General features: G+C 39.7%; 1 protein-coding gene and 1 pseudogene across 2 annotated transcripts in view; both read right to left on the bottom strand.

Annotated features, from left to right (window-relative positions):
- Positions 1–21,449, bottom strand: part of NEDD4L (NEDD4 like E3 ubiquitin protein ligase) — a gene marked incomplete in the record, with an annotated part of 461,078 nt that overhangs the window by 284,344 nt on the left and 155,285 nt on the right.
- On the bottom strand, positions 9,675–10,668 carry LOC118857235 (annotated as a pseudogene).

Below are 21,449 nucleotides of genomic sequence, written 5' to 3'. Positions count from 1 at the left end.
GATGGCTCAGAGTCTAATTTTTCTCATTTCCAGATTGTTGACTGTATCCTAAACAACACAGGAAAACAGATAAGTGAACACCAAATAAATGAATTAACTAAATAGTGTACTTTCTTTGATCCGTGAGCTTACCATATGAAGACATAGTATGGGATATACTAATCGATCAGATCAAAAGTTTGATTAGAAAGAAACTTGAGGGTGAAGGATAAAAGAAAGTACCCACTGGCCTCCTCACTTATTGGGAGATCAATACTCTGTTTGCCTCAACCTCTTAGACTAGAGCTAACCAATGGATCAACAAAGAGGCAATAGGAAATAGGCAAAAGTGGTCTCTTCACATCCAAATATGGATGTCATAGATTCCACAGACTTTACTCATATGAGAGCCCTTTTATTTCGAGCCTTTTACTTTAGATTTAGTTAGGACAAATTTCTTGAGATAGGTCAATTGTTTTATCCCAAGAAACCGAAAGAAACATAGCCCCATGCTATCTTGTTTTTTAATCTCTTCTCCTTGCTTAATGTTTGGTGGGGGTCCTATAGAGTAATTAAACAATAACAGAAATTTCCCTGATCTGAGGTCTTCAAGCAAAATCTAGATGGTCACTTGCTGGGCAATATGTAGAGGGGCTGCTGGATCTCGACACCGGGCGATCATCCATTCCAATCAGTAACATATTCAACAAGTTGTTATCCAGTCTTTGGGTGAAAAAATCTCCAAAGAGAAAAACTCACAACCTCCTGGGGCAGCCTATTCTCCTTTCTCATAACTCTAATTGATAGTAACTTTTTTCTGGGAACCAAATCCAAATATTCCCCTCTGCCAAGCACCCAACATAGTGCCGGGCAATCGGAGACACTTGATAAATATTTGTTGAGTGACTGACTTCAGTTTCCACCCCACTGTTCCTTGATTTTGCCTTCTGGGGCCAAGAAAAGGCAACTCCCTGCTCTATGTAGCAACTCGCTGACAGCTCTCATTGCCCCCTCAAAGCCTTAGAGTCATTTATTTAAAGCCAAGAAGCCATCTAATGCAGACCTCTCATTTTACAGATGAAGTAACTAAGGCTCCTAGATGTGAAATCATATACCCAATGTCACAAAAGCAGGTAACGGCAGAGCCTGGGTTTGAACCTAAATTGGCTAATTTCTTTTCTTTTTTATTGGGGTGGGGGTGGGGAACAGGGTTAAGTGACTTGCCCAGGGTCACACAGCTAGTAAGTGTCTGAGATTGTATTTGAACTCAGGTCAGCTTGACTCCAAGGCCTGCTCTTTATCCACTGTGCCGCCTAGCTGCCTCGAGGTTTGCTAATTTCAAGCCCAGTGCTTTTTCCGTTGTACTCCTTAGAAAAGCAGAAAAAGAAATACCATGTGCATTAAAAGGATGCCCTGTTTTCCTTTCCAAGTGTCAGGATGCTTCAAGCTCAATTATTATTAATACTCCCATAGATCTACATGGAAATATTACAAATGCTACTTATACTCATGTTCTTCCAGAATCAGGCAGAAATTTAAACCCAGAGGATACAAAAATCTATGTGTTAGTGTCCATTAAACTAACAATTTGGGGAAAGAAATTATCATCATTTAATATTTTAGTGGCCCTAGCACTATATGGAATAGCAGAGAAAGAATTTAACAGGGATTCTCTCTAAAACAAAAGATTGGACTGGGTAATTTCTAAGGTCCTATTACATATGATTCTAGTCTTTTAGTCTCATAATTCAACTGGTTCTGAATCAACCTACCATGACAAGACAGAAGGTGTATAGCTTTAGGACTTGAAGGAATCTCAAAATTAACCTATCAATACCCTGTGCTGTTTTACAAGGGAGAAAGCTTTAGACTAAAAAAGGTTAAGTGACTTGTCCAAGGTCACACAACAACAGTGACAGATTTTAAATTCAGATTCTCTAACTACAAATGTAACACGCTTTCCATTGTTATCAATATACACTTGTGGAGCAGATATCTCACCACCTTTTGTTCCAGCATTAGAGAGATTTCTTCAAATGTTTTGCTAAACTTAAAATGACTCTACTTCAGAGCATTTCTCTCATCTACAAGTCCAGTAAATTGTCAAAAAAAAAAAAATTAAGTGAGGTTAGTCTAGCACAAGGGTGGAAACCTGTAGCCTTTAGGCCATGTGTGGCCTTCTAGGTCCACAGGTGAGGCCTTTTGACTGAGTCTAAGTTTTACAGAACAAATCCTTTTATTAAGAGGATTTGTTCTGTGAAGTTTGTATCCAGTCAAAGGGCCACACTTGAGGACCTAGAATGCCACATGTGACTTTGAGGCCGCAAGTTCCCCACCCCTGGTCTAGCATAATCTGTTCTTGATAAAGCTACGCTGGTTCTTATTTTCAGGTAGATGGGTTCTGAGCCCATATTTTCCGCAAAGTCTTTTCTCAACTTCTCTAGGCTGAAGTGAAGTTTTTTTTTTGTTTGTTTTTTTTGTTTTTTAATTCTCGCACCACTGATGGTATGGAACTAGGAGTTCTATTAGGTGATCCTCGCTACTTTCTTTTTCTAGACATTCATTAACCATCTATTTATATAACAAGTCCTAGAATTTCTCTAGAAATCCAAATCCAACTCACTGCCCTATACTTTGCAGATTCCACTCTTTCTCCTCTTTTGAAAATCAGGTCAACTTTTGGTCTTTTTCAGTCCTTCTGTTCTCTTCAATCTCGCCGAGAGTGACTCAGAGAGCTACTTCTTACAGTACCCTGGAATGAAGTTCATCTGAACTCGGTGACCTGGATTCACAGGCAATTAAGTGCTCTCTCACCGTATCCCTACTTATCTTGGGTTTCAACTTATTATTAGCCAACTTCATTCTGTCTTCTCCAGCCAAAATATCATTCTCCTTAGCAGAGAAATAAAAATTATTTAAATTCCCAATGAGGTTACCAATTTATGGGCAGTAGAAGAGAAAGGAAATAGTGAACCTGAACAATCCAGAAACTGGCCTCCTAAATAATCAATAGCTGATTATAGAAAAGAGAAATGAGCCGGGTGTGATAACTTGGAGAAACGGTACAGAGTGGGAGTGAAGATGAAGGAAAATGAAACTGTGAAAAAAGATCTGGACTCAAAAAAAGAGCCCCATAATAACGCCTGCCTCTGTGATGCTTTCAAGCAACAATAATGATGAGTAGCAGTACTGATAACAGGAAGTTGTAGGAATAGAATTTACATTCATACATAGTAGAGGGTACTCTACATTTACCGAGTGCACTATGAAGCAGACAATATTCAGAGTGGTTAAATATCTTGCCTGTAGTCACGCAGCTACTAAGTATTCTCAAGCACAGCTCCAATTGTACTCATCCCACACATTGCCTCCTTGAAGAGGATTAATGCTAGCTATTTGACAATCAAGAAACAATCAAACGGCCTGCCGGACGAGGAAAACTTATTCACCTATAGCAGTATCTCATTCCCCAAAGTCCTAAAGAATACTTTTAGCTAATAAACACGGTTCCAGGTCAAAATACTGAAGGAAATCTCTATAAAAACCACCTGTGTAATTACGGTGTTTGTAAGGACAGGAAGAAGAATAAAGAGTTTAAAATAATAGAAAAAATGCTTCAAAGCAATTCCCTGGCCTCCCATGCCCACACTAAAACACTCGTGTGGCCCAGTCTCATTCAGGTGCCTACCATGGATGAAAGAAATCTTCATTAAACCTAGCAGGTGAACTGGATGGAGGCTTTCTTGTAGGAAAAGAGCCATGTAGAAAGAAAAATAGGAGAGAGAAACTTCAAACCACAGAGGAGAATGGAAAATCTGCTTTCAGATGCTGAAAACAAGTTAGACATAGGAACTGAGCAAGAATGACACTACATAAAATTCCTTGCCCCTTTCACCAATATATTATGGGCAGTGGGTGGGTGGGTGGGTGTTCTCAGCGGAAGTTTTGTACCAAAATAACTGAAGAGGCAAATGTTATATTGCTTTCTGTCTTATTTTTTTATCAGGCATCTAAGAGATAACTTGAGGAATACGCATATTCCTTCAAAGGAATACACACAACTCATACATCACATTCACAGACACACACCCAGAGTGAGTTTTCTTGTGTTGAGCTGGCTCTAACAATTCTCCATTCCCTGATATTTACCTCAGAAATTTCTCCAATCAGCAAACATGTGTGCGCGCACACACACGCGTGCGTGCACACACACACACACCATTAAATGCTGATATAGGTTATTATAATGTGGCAGCATTATTAGTTTTTAAAATATTTGACAGTGCAACAGGTAGACAGAGGGGAAGGGTGACCATTAGAAATTTAAGAATCAATTTTAAAAATCTGTAATCTACATTCTAAATTCAATTTCTAATCTGTGCTACAAAAGGATATGACAGATATATCTAAATAGTTTTATGATGACATACTAATGATACATCACCCCCTAAATTTTCTTTTCTTGCAATGGTCAGCAGAGCAAAATCATTAATCCAAAAGATATTTGTATGTATGTTACCATGTAGAGGTACATAAACACGTATATCTCTCTGAGGGGCACTTGGGGGGGTGTAACAAATAGAAGGCAATGGGTCACCTAACCTCTTGGGATCCCCAAATCAGTCTCTAAGATTATAAATTAGAGATGCATTGCCTATTGGCATTAGTGGAAACGGTTTCCATGCTAGGAGTCTTCCATGTAAATGAAATAATAAATCCCAGCTAAAAATGTGTGTGTGTGTGTGTGTGTGTGTGTGTTTATATCTAAAGTTATACCAACCAGGTCACCTGGTTCTATAACCACCAAGCCTAGAGTGCTCTCTGGTCCTTACTTAATTCCCATGAATACAAGATGAAGGGATGGGACTAAATGATATCTAACTTTAAAATTTGATTATATAATACCAACTGCCACTACCCACAAGAGGCCATTCCTGATTGTTCCCATTATTAGCCCCTCAATTCCAAAATTATTTTGTGTTTTCTGATCTACATACGTGTTTCCCTCCATGCCTGGCACATAGTAGTCACTGAATAACAATTATTTATTGGATTGAATTGTCTACCACGGGTGGGGAACCTGAGGCCTTGAGGCCACATGTGGCCCTCTAGGTTCTCAAGTGCGGCCCTTTGACTCAATCCAAACTTCAAAGAACAAATCCTCTTAATAAAAGGATTTGTTCCACAAAACTTGGACTCAGTCAAAAGGCTGCACCCAAGAACCTAGAAGGCCAGGCCGCTGGTTCCCCACCCCTGGTTTATATAGATACCAATTGTTCTAAGCCCATCTTTCCCCCAAAGCCTTTCTCAACTTCTCCAGGTCATAGGGAAGCCTCCCTTTTGTAAATTCTAACAGCGCCGATAGAATATAACTAGATGTTCTATAGGGTGATACCAAGGGTGTTCGTTATCATTGTCTGTTTCCACCAGAGGAAAGACAAGATTTTTATACTTTGATAGAGTACTCTACTCATTTGAAGGAAAATTTTTGGCTATAATGTCAACAGTCCAGAACAAAGTTTCAAAATCCAAAGTAAGTGAAAAGGACCTCGGGGGACTCAAGTAATTGTCACAAAATCCCTACATATAAGCCTCATTAGCACATATTTAAATTACTACTCTTTACAGGATTGTTTATCTGAATCCAGCCCTCCAAAAATTAGAAGCAACAAAGCAGAAATGGAATTTGGACATGAGGAGGGTGTAGAAGGTGGAAGCAGTTACCACAAAGTGTCAACTATCAGACAAGGAAGGAGAACACAGTCAAATTCAACAGGAGGAGAACAATAAGGAATTTTCATAATGAGCAATACTCATAAAGAAGGCAGGGGGTATCTAAAGCTTTTGAAAAACATTGCCATCTAAAATGAGCATTATTTTTTTAATAAAGTTTTTTGCATGAATGGGAAAAACTTCAGTTACCTGGAAATTTACTTATATGGAATCTCTGATAATGAAAGATAAATGAATCATGATTGTATCCTTTTCAATTTCCACCATGCTAAAGTATATAAGTGTAGGAAGTATTTAATGATGACTTCTGGACTGACTAATTGGAAGAGAGCATTTTGAATGTAGGGAGAGTATTCATACTACAAAGGGCAGGCTCAGGTTACAGCCATTCTGCAATCAATCTGAGAAGTCTTCATGGAGGGAATGGGGAATCAGAGGAACTGCTTGAATGAAGGGAGGAGATAATTCAGTAGTTTGACAGGTATACAGATTATTTTAGAAGTTTGAAAGGGGAAAAGAAATTAAAAATACTTTAGAGGAAAGGAAATAATGGCACTTCCAATGATAAAACTGGATTCAACATCTTCACCATTACTTTGTTTCCCTATCTACATATAAATCTATTTAAAAATCTCTGAAAATAGTCAATATTGAAGAGAGACCAAGACAGGAAAATCTAGTTCCTTAGTTTTTAGATATTTTATTTCAGTGTAATACCAAATTAAATAATTATAAATATATACATTTGATAAGCTGATTAAACATTGGTATTTTGACTCACAAAACAAACAACTAATAGGCGAGTAAAATTATTATTAAAATTTGCGCTAATTCACAAGTCTGGTTCTTCTAGTGTTAAAAGACTATTTTTAAATGGGTTGTTTTTGGTGAGCTTTTTTTTTTGGAGGGGTGTGGGGTGTCTGGGAGGGTGGTATCAGAAAGAAAAATATGTTCCATTCTAAGTCTTCTAAGGACTTCAGTTTAGAGGGAGAATTGCTGGTCTTTCAAGAGAAAAGATTCTGTCAGTCTTCAAAAAGAATGCTTAATAATAGAGAAAATAAAGAGACTTTAAACTAGGGGTTTTGTAAAGAGGTATAAAAATAGGCACCTGAAGCAAAAAGACTTCCTGGGTGAAAAGCTTCTGAATATCCCAGGTGGTGTCAGCTGCTCGTTTATCTGGCTGGCATAAAGAATTTTCGATCTGTATTGAAATTTCAAACTCGGAGGGAGATCCAGACAGGTGAAAGATATAGCTTTTGTTCATTAGGCTCAGAGCATGACAAAAGGGTCTATGAGAAAAGGTCAGCTCTCTGCCTCTAACTTAGAAGAGTACTTCCAAATAAAGATTCAGGATTCTGTATTTCTCATCAGAGACCAAAAGAAAAAAACATTATAGCATGCAACCACTTCAATTCAGAAGATTTCTGATGCCTAAAGGAGTAGAGTCAGAAGACCTGGGTTCAAAAGCTGCCTTAGAGAATTACTCCTATTATATGACCTGTCATATAATGTCAATTTAAGGAAGCTGGGGGTAGGGTGGAGAAGAGTGGTGTTCTATTTCTTCATCTCTAAAGTAAGCAGGTTATATTAGATGACCGATGAAGCCCCTTCCTGCTCTAAACCAATTTTTCAAAGCATACTCTGGGGAGCAGTTAGATGGTGCAGTGAGTAGAGCACCAGCCCTGGAGTCAGGAGGACCTGAGTTTGAATCCCACCTCAGACACTTGACACACTTACTAGCTGTGTGACCTTGAGTAAGTCACTTAACCCCAATTACCCTGCCTCCCCCCCCTCCCAAAAAAAAGAACACTCTAGGGACAGCTAGGTGGCGCATTGGAAAAAGGACCTGAGTTCAAATGTGACCTCGGACACTAGACACTTACTAGCAGTGTGACCCTGGGCAAGTCACTAAGTCACTTAACCCAATAGCCTTGAAAGCAAACAAAAAACCCCATTCTATACATAGGTCCAATTTTACACATGACTGAACTACCACCTATGTATGTAGGAGCTTTTTGCTCAATAATATTTCCATTTCATTCAATTCAAGAACAATTCAGCAAGTACTTAAGCACCTCCTATATGCCAGGCATAGTATTAGGTTGTAGAAATAGAGACAAAAATGAAACAGTCTCTGCCTTCGAGGAGCATTAGCTTTAACGGGGAGGAGGAAAGAGGGAAGGAACAATACTCAGGTATGAAGTGAAATAGAAAATATATTCAAGATAATTTGGCAGTCAAAGGGAGGAGGACAACTTTAGCAACTGGCAACAGAGAAATATAAGCAGTACCACTTGAATTGAATTGGTTTTTTTTTCAAATAAAAAGACAACACCAGGCAGTATATATGAGTCAGCCTCAGAGTCAAAATCAGTTGGTTTCAAGTTCTACTTCTCACACATATAAATTGTGTGTGACCCTAGAGCAAAGTCACTTTTTTTAAGGCTTAAAATCCATTTTTCATAATAATAATGTCCCTGTTTCTCAAACTTGAGACTGTGAGAGGGTCAAAGATTACACACATCAGGGAAGGTTGTGCATCCCAGCACTAGGAAAACAAGTAAAGATAAGAGCTACAGGAATTGCTAGAGCATGACACACAATGCCCCAACTCCTGCCCTTGACCCTGTCCGCAGACTTGTACTTGGACTAACAAGAAAGGATGTGAACACTAACCCCATGACACCTCCAAGAACGGAAAGCTCCTTCATTCTGGGCTGCCGTCCCCTTCACCATCTAAGAAATGAATAACGGAAACCTAAAAACAAATAGCAATACCTTCTTTTTATGGCATTGGGAAGAGGAAAAGGGTTTTCTAGTATTGTTGCTTGAACTTCATTGACAAATCTGGATCCTAACCAGAGAGGAAATGAGGCTCAAGGATTAAGTCAAAGTTGTTGACAGACCAGTGACGGGAGAAAGGTGGATGGTAGAGGGCAGGGGTGGGGAACATGGGGCCTCCAGGCCATACGTGGCCCTCTGGGTCCTCAAGTGTGCCCCTTTGACTGAATTCAAACTGTGAAGTTTCACTTCAAATTCCACCTCTGGTCAAGCGGAACAGGAACATAGCTGGGTCTGCTTGTGGCATGGCCTCCCCCCAGCCCCTGTGTAGCTTTCACGTTGAAATTTTAGGAAGGTACCACATAGAACTGGTTCCCTAAATGCCCCTCCCTAATTCCTCTCTGCTCTCAGCAAAATTCCTACCTAGAGTAGCGTAAGTGTGGAGGCCTAACAAGTAGGAAGAATAGAGCCCTCAGTACCCCTTCTAGGATTCAATCTCCATTAGCTGAACGTGAGGGGGAAGAGAAAGGGAAGGGAATAAATGTTTAAGTACCTACTACGTACCAGACACTGTGCTAAGCACTTTACAAACATTATCTTATTTCAACCTCACAACAACCCTGGGAGGTAGGTGTTATTATTATCCCCATCTTAAAATAGAAAAAACCTGAGGCAGGCAGAAATTAAGTGACTTGCCCCAGGTCACAGTTAGTAAGTGTCTGAGGCTGGATTTGAATCCTGGTCTTCCTGACTTCAGACACCACCAAGCTGCCATAAAGGGTCCTTCTCTGCAGGGTCTGGAGAAACTCAACACTGGAACTAGTCAAAATTGCCTCCAGGATTTCCTCAGTCAAATTTCGGTAGTTTCCACCCTTTACCCTAATTCCTTCCATTGCACCGCCATGGCCAAAGTGACCATTAAGTAATGGAGTCACTCCTGTGGTTCCATCTGGCATCACTGGACCAGGCCCCGGTCTCTTGTGGCATGAGCTGGGACATTCACACCTCTCTAGACGTTCTGTCATAAAGATGCATAATGCCTCCTCAACCTATCTGGTCTATGTGACTTGCTGCTCTTCCAAGGGAGGAGGTTTACTTGGACCATCCTGCTGCCTGTGCCATTTCTTCCTGTTGCCCCTTCATCTATTCCTCACAAGTCTGTGCTCCTTCTCTGCTTGAGCTCAATTTGCTTGGTTTCTGCACATCCTCATTATATAGCTTCTCCAGCCCTTGAGACTCCTTTGAGGTCTCCTCTGCATGACCTGGTATTCAAGGTGAGCAGCCTCCACCTCCAGCTTCTCCCTGGTTTCCTTGCTGTTTCAGTCTCTTGATCTGGCCACTGCTTCTCACCTCAATCAGGGACTTCCAGTGCAAGGCATACTTAGACTCAAAAGAGTGCTTTCTCTGGATGCAGATAGCTTCTTTCTTCATATGCCCTTAGGGTATTTATAATAGACAAAACTTATTCACTCAAAGTCATTCTGTGCAAATAGAGATGGGTGTTCTTGTTCCTTGTGAAACTTAGTTCTTGAAGACCACTTTCCCTGGGAGAGCTCCTTCATCATCTGGCTGGTCATTAGGTCTAGGAAGTGTCACAGGCTTAGGAAATGTGGTTAGATGAAGGATCTGTCCAAAGGACAGCTGGGTTCCCTGAGAATTCCACAATGCTTTTCCCTAAAGGCCCTCAATCACTCACAATCATGATAGCCCTCTCCCCCTGCCAAATATAGGAAATACCTCCTCCAACAGTTCACTGGAAACAAACTGAGGGAGGTTCTCAACTATCAGGGATGAGCTACAGCAAGCATACACATACACACACATACACACACACATACACATACACACACACACACACACACACACACACACACACACACCCTGCTTTCTACATAGAGTAATACCATCCATCTCCACTTTAGCAATCTCTGGTTCCCAAGGTTCCCAAGCTCCCAAAGCTTTTGTCCTTATGTATAACCTGTCCTCTTCTGCCTTTCCATGTTTCTCAAAGTTTCCTATCTCCTCTTCAGTGATGTTAGGAGAGAGATTGCCTACAATCAGGCAGTGGCACAAGATCAAAGTCTTCTCCTCTGGTTTCTGGAAATTATTCAGAATTCTTTGGGCATCTCCATCATGCCTTCCCTCCCCAGGAAATTCATCATTGGAAAATCTCATTATCCTGCAAGGCTAAACCTGCCTCATCTACTTGAATCATATTGATTCAAATGATCAGATTGAATCATGTCTCTTCAGCACCCTCTGCCCCTCTAACTGTACCCTCTGACTGGAAGGCAAAGCCATTTGGACCTCTTTAGACTTCTCCATCATGACTTCATCCCACATGGGGTATCTTCCCTCCCTCTTCTCTCTCCACACTTTTAGCTTCCATTTGTGTATTGTCTTCTCCCATTAAACTGTAAGCTCCAAGAGGGCATAGACCGGGTTTTTGTTTTGTTTGTTTTTTTTGTATTTGTACTTCCAGCACTTACCACAGGGCCTGGCACACAGTAGGTGCTTAATAAATATTGACTGACTACTGATGTGTCAAGTCAACAAATATTTACTAAACATCTCCTTAGTGTCCCAGGACAGGTGATACAAAAAGGTAAAAGACAGTCCCTGTCCTCAAGGAACTCACAGTCTGGCCAAGCCTTCATCCTGGTTGTTGGCCTGTTGCCAATTTGCAGATATTGGGGTGGCAGCTCCTGTTGCTGTTGCTGGTGCCACTTCCTTGGAGTATCTTTTATAGGAAGCCATATTCCATCTCTCTTTTTTTCTTTTTTTAAAAATTTATTTTATTTTTAATTAATGGAATTAAACAAGTATTCCCATAACAATATAATAAAAAAAAACATGACTGCACATGAAATTACAAATCTATTACATACAACTTGCTATTCCTTTGAAATACATAATAAAGTTATCATGTAAATTTCTTTTTCTCCCTTTTTCTCTCCCCCACCATGGCTACCATTAGACACAAATGTGTGTGTGTGTGTGTGTGTGTGTGTGTGTGTGTGTGTGTAAAATCATTCTATACATACTTCTATTTATCATTCCTTTCTCTGGATGCAGAGACAAAACTTATTCACTCAAAGTCATTCTTAAAACAATATTGCTTTTATTGTATACAATGTTCTCTTGGTCCTGCTCATTTCACTCTTCATTGTTTCATACATGTCTTTCCATGTTTTTCTAAAACCATTAAGCTCACCATTTCTTATGGCACAGCAGAATTCCATCACAATCATACCACAACTTGTTCATCCATTCCCCAATCGATGGACATTCCTGCAATTTCCAGTTCTTTGCCACCACAAAGAGAGCTGCTATACAGATTTTAGAACATGTAGGTTCTTTCCCCTCTTAATTCTAGTGCCTTCCCTCTATTAATTATTTGCTACTTATCCTGTATATAGCTAGTTTTTATATGTTTTCATCTCTCCCATTAGACTGTAAATTCTTTAAGGGTTGGGACTATCTTTTGCCTCTTTAATATACCCAGGGCTTAGCACAGGGCCTGGTACAGAGTAGGAGCCCAGTGAATTTTTATTGATTGATTTAATATGATTCAGTTTATCCAGGTCAAGCCTTTTTGTTCTGCATTTTCCCCACACAGAAGCAAAGCAGTCTCTCCACCAACTACAGGGAATCCCTGAGCAAGTCACTTGAACTTCTAAATGTCCACAGGCAACTCTCTGGGACAAATAAAGCTCTGAACAATCCACACCAGCAGTCCAGACCAAAACAAAGCACTAAAGGCATTTATTCATTCTACCATTCCTTTAAATCTGAATACATTTTAATAGAGGTTACTGTCATGCATGAGAGGGAGGGGGTGGGTACAGGACAGGACCTTAGAGATAATCAAGTCTAGCTTCCTCTTTTTACAAAGAGAAAAAAAAATGGCTTGTTTAGGATCCTACAGCAAGCAAATGGCAGAGTTAGGACATAATTCAGGTCTTTAGCTCTAGTCCTTGGGCCTTTCTATTAATCTGATTGCTTGACCTCCTAACCAATTTCCAAAATTCTCATTGGTCTTCTACCCCAACAGCCTATAAAATCCAAAGAGATAATGTTTGTAAAGTGATTAACAAACTTTAAAGTCGAATAAAATATCAGCTATTATTTTTGTTAGTATTTAAATATGTCAAAAAACAAATTTTCTTCACCGACCCTTTCACCTTTATTACCATTAATTGCAATAACCCCAGGTATGTAACTTTGGAGTCATATTTGACTTCTCCCTCTTTATTGCTACCTAGAATCTATCTACCACCAAATCTTGGCTCCATTTCTTAGACTCACTTTTCCCCGTCCCTGTTCCCTACTATAGTGTTCACAGGAGTTAACTTCATTCTTGTCCAGAAAGCTTGTGCACTAAAGCCCCACACTTTATCTGCAAAAGCTTTATTAATTCAATATGTTCCTGTCATTTTTGTGTTTGTCCCATTTTCTGTCCATTTCTATAAGCTCCTTATGGGGGAAAAAATTTTTTTTGCTCTTACCTTCTCTATTACAATACCATAGAGGTTATCATTATCACTGTAATGCTAGAATGCTATTTATTGGGCTCCAAGGAGGGAGGGAGGCTGGGGGAGAGAGCAAGGAGAAGGACAGGAAGAGAGAGAAAGAAAAGATGAAAAGAAAGAAAGAAAAAGGAAGGAAGGGAGGGAGGGAGGAAGGAAAGAAGAGAGGGAGAGAGGGAGGGAGGGAAGGAGGGAAAGAAAAGAGGTTTTGGAACACATGCTCTCCAAGGTCCATTCAGAGGGCAACTGATTCCATTTCCAATGACAGTTTATATGAAGCTAGTGAAATTTAGGTGGCCCACTGTGAGTTCTCATGAGAGATTATATGGTTCTCTAGAGCTCTTTACAGCTTACATCATACCCCTGTTTCCATATCTCTGCTCAATAAAAAAGATGCTCATTTCTCACAGTGGGAGTTTGTAGTTTAGAGGAAGTTCAGATGGGCCCTCTTGCTGGGAAGCAATGTAAACAGAGACCAAGAAGCTTAGTTTACAATTAGCACAGTTTTAAAAAATTACACAACATAGCTGAATGTGAGCGACTAGCATTTATTGGGTGCCTACAAATCCTCAAACAACCCCTACTTTCAGATCCTGAAAGACAAATACACTCTATTTTTCGTGGGTGACCATGTCCTCAATTGAAGTAAGTAAGAGTTAAGAAGAGAGGAAAGAATTCACATTTGAACCCTTTTCAGAGAGCATAGCATTTCCTTTCTAACTGGCTCAATCCACTGAAATGCTTGTCCTACCAGTCTTAGGGGTGATACAGTCCAGTTCTGGCTCTCTAGGAAACCCACAATTCTACTAGCTAAGAAAACAATGAAAAACCTTCCCCCTTTAATTCCACTGACAAGAAAATCATGTTTAACAACAACAACTAAGATTATATTTGATATTTAAAGGAAAAAATATCATCAAGGAAAAAGATCAAGTCTTAGATGGTCAAGTTAACAAGGGCATAGTGACACTAGAGTATCCTGTCTCACCCCATCTGCCCCAAAATTACTGCTCCCATCTTCCCTTCTGCCCAGACTATAGTCTTAACTTGTTATTTCTCTGAGTTGTTTTATTACATATATGTCACAACTGATAAGGACTTAATAACAATACCTCACATTTACGTAGTGTTGTAAGGTTTGCAAAACACTTCCTCAAAATCTTGTGAGGTAGGCGGTATATTATTATGCCCCTTTTATGGATGAAGAAACTGAGGCACAGAGTTTGACTTTCCTGTGATGATACAGCTTGTTTCTGAAGCAGAACTTAAGCCCAGATTCCTGACTCCAAGTGTAACATTCTTTTTTATACTCCCAAAAGTCCATGCAGCAACAAAGATTCTTGTTCATTGGTTAAGGTCCTATTTGCAGTTGTGTTTATGAATAATAGTCACATAAAGGTTTTCATGTGACAATATTCTGTCTAGAGTCAGATGTAATTAATGGAAATGCAAAAATACTGCATTGTATTTGTCCTTTGTTTTTGAAGAGGGCCATGTCATCAGGGAAATGATGATATGACTTGCAGTTAGTTGACTTTGATTTGAGTGAGGGAGGGCCATGCAAGGTCTTCAGCCTCCCTTTCTCCTCCAGAGCCATCTGGATCCAGTGACCAGATATTCATCAGGATGCCTGGAGATGGCCCAAAATGCAATGGGAGATCCTGGCCCTTTTAGGCTAAGGTCTTTTCATGTACTCACTTAGAGTGAGGTAAGACCCATTCAATGAATAGACCTCTTTAAGAAGTGAGTCAAGGAATGGCCCCCTTTAATTTGGAAAAAAAATCAAGCTGTGAGGGGAAGACCCTCAAGGTTGCTCTTCCAAAGAGAAACAGTTACCACTGAGATTCACTCTAAGCCGGGAGGGCCCAAAATACACCCATTAAGTGGAGCTTGGGCAGGGACCTATAGTGGTCCAATCTATGAGCTTCAGAGTGAACTGCATGGAAGAAAGAGAGAGAGAGAGAGAGAGAGAGAGAGAGAGAGAGAGAGAGAGAGAGAGAGAGAGAGAGAGAGAGAGAGAGAGAGAGAGAGAGAGAGAGAGAGAAAGAGAGAGAGGAAGGAAGAAAAGCTAACATCCATAGATCCTTAAGAAAGAAGGAAAGCTTAGTAGTAACAAAAAAATAGAGTTGACAATGGGCCCTTCCAGTTCTAAATGTATGTAATGAATGTAAGTACAAACATTTATTAGCGTAGGACAGCATGGTAACAGTGAAAAGATCAGTGGTCAGTGATTGTGAGTGGCAATCTTAGGTCAAATTTCCAGCTGCATCACTAACAAACTATAGAGCTGTGGGCAAGTCCCTTCAGCACTTTCTAATGCCAGTTTCCTCATCTATAAAATGATTTGCTTGGGCTAGATTATCAAGGTCCTTTTCAGTTTTAAGATCTTAGGATTCTTTTTAACATATACTCATATCATCCCTAATGTGAGAGAACATAGAAATGATCAGTGTACAGTTTAGTGGAAACAACCCAAGTTTGCTTCATTCTAGTGTAAGGACTAGAAGGGCCTTGGAGGTAAGTCAGTCTAACCCCTTTGTTTCATAGATGTGGAAATCAAGGTCCAGAGGGGGTAAAGCGATGGTCAGAATTCTACATCTAATGTTAATTTCATGACACCCTACTGCCTCCCCCTCAACGACGTCGTTACATCTATACCTTTGGGCAAGCTACAATCTTTTAGCCTGTTTCCTATACTAGCATTTATATTTTAAGCAATATTCTATTATATATCTATCAAATTATCTTACTCTATCCATCAAGACCCTTCTCAAATCTCAATATTTCCATAGAAGTTTCCATGATTACACTACTAGTGTAATGCATCTCTTCCCCTCCCCCCCAAGAAAATGTAAGAAGAAAGGAGGCTACAAATCCGCTGTAGGATTGAGGTTTGAAATATCCATAGGTGAGGGTTCGTTTCAAACAATCAGAAATAACTTTACTAGAATAGCAAAGCACCCTGTTTTAAGCATGGATATCTCTTCTTCATCACCAATGAAATAGAAATCATTTTACTGGTTAAATTTCAAGAAAGTAGACATTGACAGCTACATTAGTACAAATAGAAAGTTCCCAATGACAACTGAAATGTATGTTAAGTATAGCAATGTCTTGTGTTCAGGGACTTCAAAAATTATTTGCACGCGGGGCAGCTAGGTGGCGCAGTGAGTAAAGCACTGGCCCTGGAGTCAGGAGGACCTGAGTTCAAGTTTGACCTCGGACACTTGACACATGTACTAGCTGCATGACCTTGGGCAAGTCACTTAACCCCAATTGCCCTGCCAAAAAGCAAAAAAATAAAAAATTTATTTGCACATAAAGTGTAGGAATCTTTTTTGAACATAAGATAATATACAAAGTTGATGTCTGTCAGTTGGGGACTAGACAAACAAATTATGGTATAGGAATGAGGTATTACTTTATTATACTTTAAAAAAAAGGATGACTAAGGAATTCAGAAATACATGGGAAAACTTATGTGAACCAGGTAAACAAAATATACCATAACTATAAAAATGTAAATGAAATTACTACTAAAATAAGATAGCTAAGCTGAGATTAATTGTGAACAATTTCTTTATTTGAGAACAGATGATGACACCATATGTTTTGCAGTGAAAAATGATAAATGATTTCAGATGTGGTCAATAGATCACTTGGTTTTGCCTAGCTATTTTTCTTTGCTAGGAAAGAGAGGGGAGAAGGGAAAAAAAAACAGTCTGGAAATGGCTGTGGTGTCAAAACCAAAGGCATCATTAAAGCTTCTTTTAAAAATATAATAATGTTCTCTGATTCAGTGTCTCAGGCTGACAGGCTTTTATCAGCATAATAAGAGCTCATTAATGACTATTAAAGTACATTTTTCCCCCCAGGCACTATCTTCAAGGACTACTGACTTTAATATCATTTGCTTAAAAATAATATTTAATAGCACTTACGTAAAATATCCCCTTTTGTGCCTCTCTTTAGAGACAGGGGAAAGCAAGTGGTCCCAATTAGTTCATTGTCTACCTTGGAAAACATGGAATAAAGTACACTTGGCCATAATTGAGGCTCACTAAACTTAAATTCATTTCTTAATACCCTCTTAGTTTTTTGTTGTTCAGCCATTTCAATCATGTCTGACTCTTCCTGGCCCCATTTGGGGTTTCTTGGCAAAGATTCTGGAGTGGTTTGACATTTTGTTCTCCAGCTCATTTTGCAGATGAGAAACGGAGGCAAACAGAGTTAAGCGACTTGCCCAAGGTCACACAGCTAGTAAGTGTCTGAGGCCAGATTTGAACTCACAAAGATAGGTGTCCCTGACCCCAGACCACTGTGCCACATAGCTGCACCATTTTCTTGGCTTACAAGGGTCTAAAATAAATATATATTTTTTTACCAGATAGGATTTTTTTCCCTTGATTTGAAGAGACACAATAACTTGCTTCCCTCCTTTTTCCCCTAATTCCCACCCCCCTGTTGTTACCTCATATTTATCTGCCCCAAATTCTTCTCCTTTCATTTCCTGAATGACCTCATGACCTTTCACTATAAAAAGCATGAGACAGAAAATGAAGGGGCACCATCGACTCAAGAGATTTTAACAACAATACTTTGTAAGGATTCTTTGCCTTCATTTGAGCATTTAGGACAAAAGAAAAATGGTGCAGGGGAAAGAGTGCTGGACTTGACATTAGAAGACCTGGGTTGACTCTGGAGAATTCATTTCACCTTTCTGGGCCTCAGTTCCTTCATCTGTGATATGGGTTTAGAGCAGACCACCGCTAAGGCCCCTTGTAAATTTAAACTGAGGAGCCTAAGCCAAGCCTTTTGTAGGCTCCTAGACATTCAGAACCAGAAGAGAGCTCTGTGGCAACCTATTTCAAGCCATAGTTGGACAAAATCCTACTTTTTTGCACAGTAAAAGAAAAATCTTTCTTCTTGGCCATTAAACAATGTTGGACTAGAAATGTTTGAACATATTTGAACAACATATATGCAATGCCTCCCCCTCCCCCCTGCCAAAAAAGACAAAGTTGAGCCCATCCCAACTGAACCTGAGCAAGCATGATTGAATGGAAAGAGCATTTGATTTGAAATTAGAAGATCTGGGTTTAAATCCCAGTTCTGCTACTTACTTCCTACATGACCTACAACTCTTTGGGTCTCATCTATATAAACTGAGGACACTGGGCTATATGGCTCTAGGGTCCCTTTAGGATTTAAACTCATTAAATAATTTTAAAGAGTATACTAAGTGGATGAAATAAATGACCCTCCATATTGGGTGAGTCTCCAATTCCAGTCTCTTCTTAAAAGAAATTCCTACCTGAGCAAGAGAAACAAAGGTTGACTTAACTAACAAGCCACCTCCCGTTTCTCCCTGCCTCAACTCTCTCTATATATTCACTTACTCTAGAAGGGTCTGGGCATTTGATCTGGAAGCTAAGACAGGGGCAACTGTCCTGCCCAAAGACAGTACTATGCTTTAGAAAAAAAAAAAAAACCAACCCAACAACTGCCCATCTCTTCCTGAAATGGATTTACCAAAGTAGACTGAATCTGGTAGACAGTAGAATCAGAATGAGGTGGCACAGTGGATAGAGCGCTGGGCCTGGAGTCAGGAAGACTCTTCTTCCTGAGTTCAAATCTGATCTCAGACACTTACTAGCTGTGTGACCCTGGGCAAGTGACTTAACACTGTTTGCCTCAGTTTCCTCATCTGTAAAATAAACTGGAAAAGGAAGTGGCAACAATAATGATCATCAAATCCCTAAACATCCCCATTTCAAAATAGTCAGCATGTCACCCATAAGGAATGCCTTCCAGACAATAACTCTGTGAGGTAGATAGTACAAATATGATTGCATTTTACAGATGAGGAAACTGAGGGTCCATGTTGCTAAGTGATTTGTCCATGGTAGAACATCTAATATATATCCCACAATGACATCTGAACATGGATCATGACTCGAAATACAACACTGTTCAACACACCACTGTCCCCACTGCTGCCTATGCTCTGCTATTGTGTTGTTTTTCAGTTTTTCAGTCGTGTCTGACTCTTCCTGATCCCATTTGGGGTTTTCTTGGCAAAGATACTGGAGTCGTTTGCAATTTCCTCCTCCAGATCATTTTACAGATGAAAAAACTAAGGCAAACAGGGTTAAGTGACTTGCCCAGGGTCACATAGCAAGTAAGTATCTGAGGCCAGATTTGAACTCACGAAGATGAGTCTTCCTGAATCCAGGCCTAACACTCTATGGTCTGTGCCACCTAGCTGCCCTTCCTGCCTATGCTCACTTAGCCTCAAATACCATCCCTTCCCTCTCTATGATTATCTAAATCCTACCCATCCTCAAAACCTTGCACTGGCTCACAGCTATCTAGTAGACCAAATTATCACTGGAAAATTTCAAGGAACTCTTATCTATCATTTTTCCCTACTCTACCTAGAAGTACTGCTCTCTCGCTTTCCCTCTACTTTAGTCAATTGTTACTCCTTCTTAAGACAAGAATCATCTACTCAAACTGGTCAACCAACAACCTGTCCTTTCCCTTGTGGTACTGCTCCTCATCCAGTAAAACCCAGTTAAAAATCCATCTCTTCCAGAAGCCTTCCCACCCAGGTCCCATTAAACCACCCCATTACACTCAATCCAAAAGAAATCCCATAGAACAATGTAATATTGATTTTTAAACTTAAAGATGCTCAATGAAAGAGTTAATCAAAATTTAATTTGGACTATCTTAGAGAACAAAAAGGACTGGAAGGTAGGGAGATAGATAAGGGGGAAAGATAAGACTCTAAGGGGATGAGGGTGTATAAATGGAATACTGTCACATCCTATAAAAAAATTCCATCATGCTTTCCCCAACACCTACCTGGCCTCCTAACTTTACCTTCTAGGTTCTTTTTAAATTCCATTTCCAACTTCTACCTTTAAAATCTCCATAAATAAAATGCTAGGAATACTAAAGAAAGGCTCTCTATACATCTGGATGGCTGGATACAGCTAGAAATCATCTATGTACTGACAGTGGTATTTATGTCAGCTGCCAGGCACTATGGCAGAGCTGACCCCTGGTGCCTCAGTGAGCATGTGTGCCAAGCAGTTAAGAGGTACTCTTGTTCTGGAACAGCCTGAGAATCTCAGATACTAATATGAGGAGATGGAAGGTTTCCAGGGAAGAAATTAAAAGCATTTCTTCAGACACTTAAAGGTTAGATTTCCAGAAACACAAAGCTTGGATACTGAAGGACTACCTCACTAGGAAACAAACTGCTACCTTTTTCTATCAAACTGAGCTACTGAAATAAAACTAGGGCACTAAGCTCTCTGGCCAAAGTCCCCAAACAACATGAATGCCACTCTACTTTGCTTGCTAATTTCAAATATTTACTTAAAGAAATGAATCCTGTCTTCAGAGCCTTCCAAGGTAGCAATTTTTGCTTCCTATTGTGGCTATGGTGGATGGATAGGCATGCCCTGAAATCAATCACCAGGCATTTATTAAGTACTTATTATGTGGTTGGCACTGTTCTGGGCACAGGGGCCATGAAGAAAAAGCAAAAATAGCACATTAAAATAATGACAGAGATATCATGTATGTAAGTAACTACATACAAGATAAATAGATGGGAGGTAATCCTATAGGAGAAGCAGCTGACAACTGGGGGTGAGGAGATTGGGAAGGCACAAGGGAGCACTCATAGAAGATGGCTTTGGAGCTGAGCCTTGAAGGAAGCAAAGGATTCTAAAAGGTGAAGAGGCATTTGAGGCATGGGGGATGGTCAGGGCAAAGGCACAATGAGGAGATGGAGTGTACTGCATCAGGGTACCCAACAGATAAATAGTCAAAGAATATGAACAAACAGTTCAGAAAGGAAAAATTGCAAATTATTAAGAACCATATGAAAGAATGCTCCAAATCACTAAGAGAAATGAATATCAAAACACCTGCATCATTTGGCAAAGATGACAAAAGATGGTAATCGTCAGTGTTCAAGGGCTTGTGGGAAGATGGGCACTCTAATGCACTGTTGGTAGAGCTGTGAATCTGTTATAACTATTTGGGAAACCAATTTAGAATCATGTAAATAAAGTGAGTAAAATGTCCACACCTACCCTTTGACCTAGTGATTCTAATTACTACATTTATACTTGAAGGAGTCCAATGGAAAGACATTCCCATATGTCCAAATATTTATAGTGGTGTTTTTTGTGATAGCAAAGAATTGGAAACCAAAGAGATCAAATGAATGGCTAAACAAATTGTGGTGCATGAATGTAATGGAATGTGACTTTGCTTTGAGATATAATAAATGTGATGAATACAGAGAAGCATGGATTTTCATGAAGCAAAAGTAAAGTCAAGAAAACAATATATACAATATACAATGTGAATGGAAGGAACTGCACAAAAAAAATTCAAAAGTGA

The sequence above is a fragment of the Trichosurus vulpecula genome, chromosome 1 (genome assembly GCF_011100635.1).
Source record: "Trichosurus vulpecula isolate mTriVul1 chromosome 1, mTriVul1.pri, whole genome shotgun sequence".
Classification (NCBI taxonomy): Eukaryota; Metazoa; Chordata; class Mammalia; order Diprotodontia; family Phalangeridae; genus Trichosurus; species Trichosurus vulpecula.
This window is presented reverse-complemented; position numbering and strand designations above follow the sequence as displayed.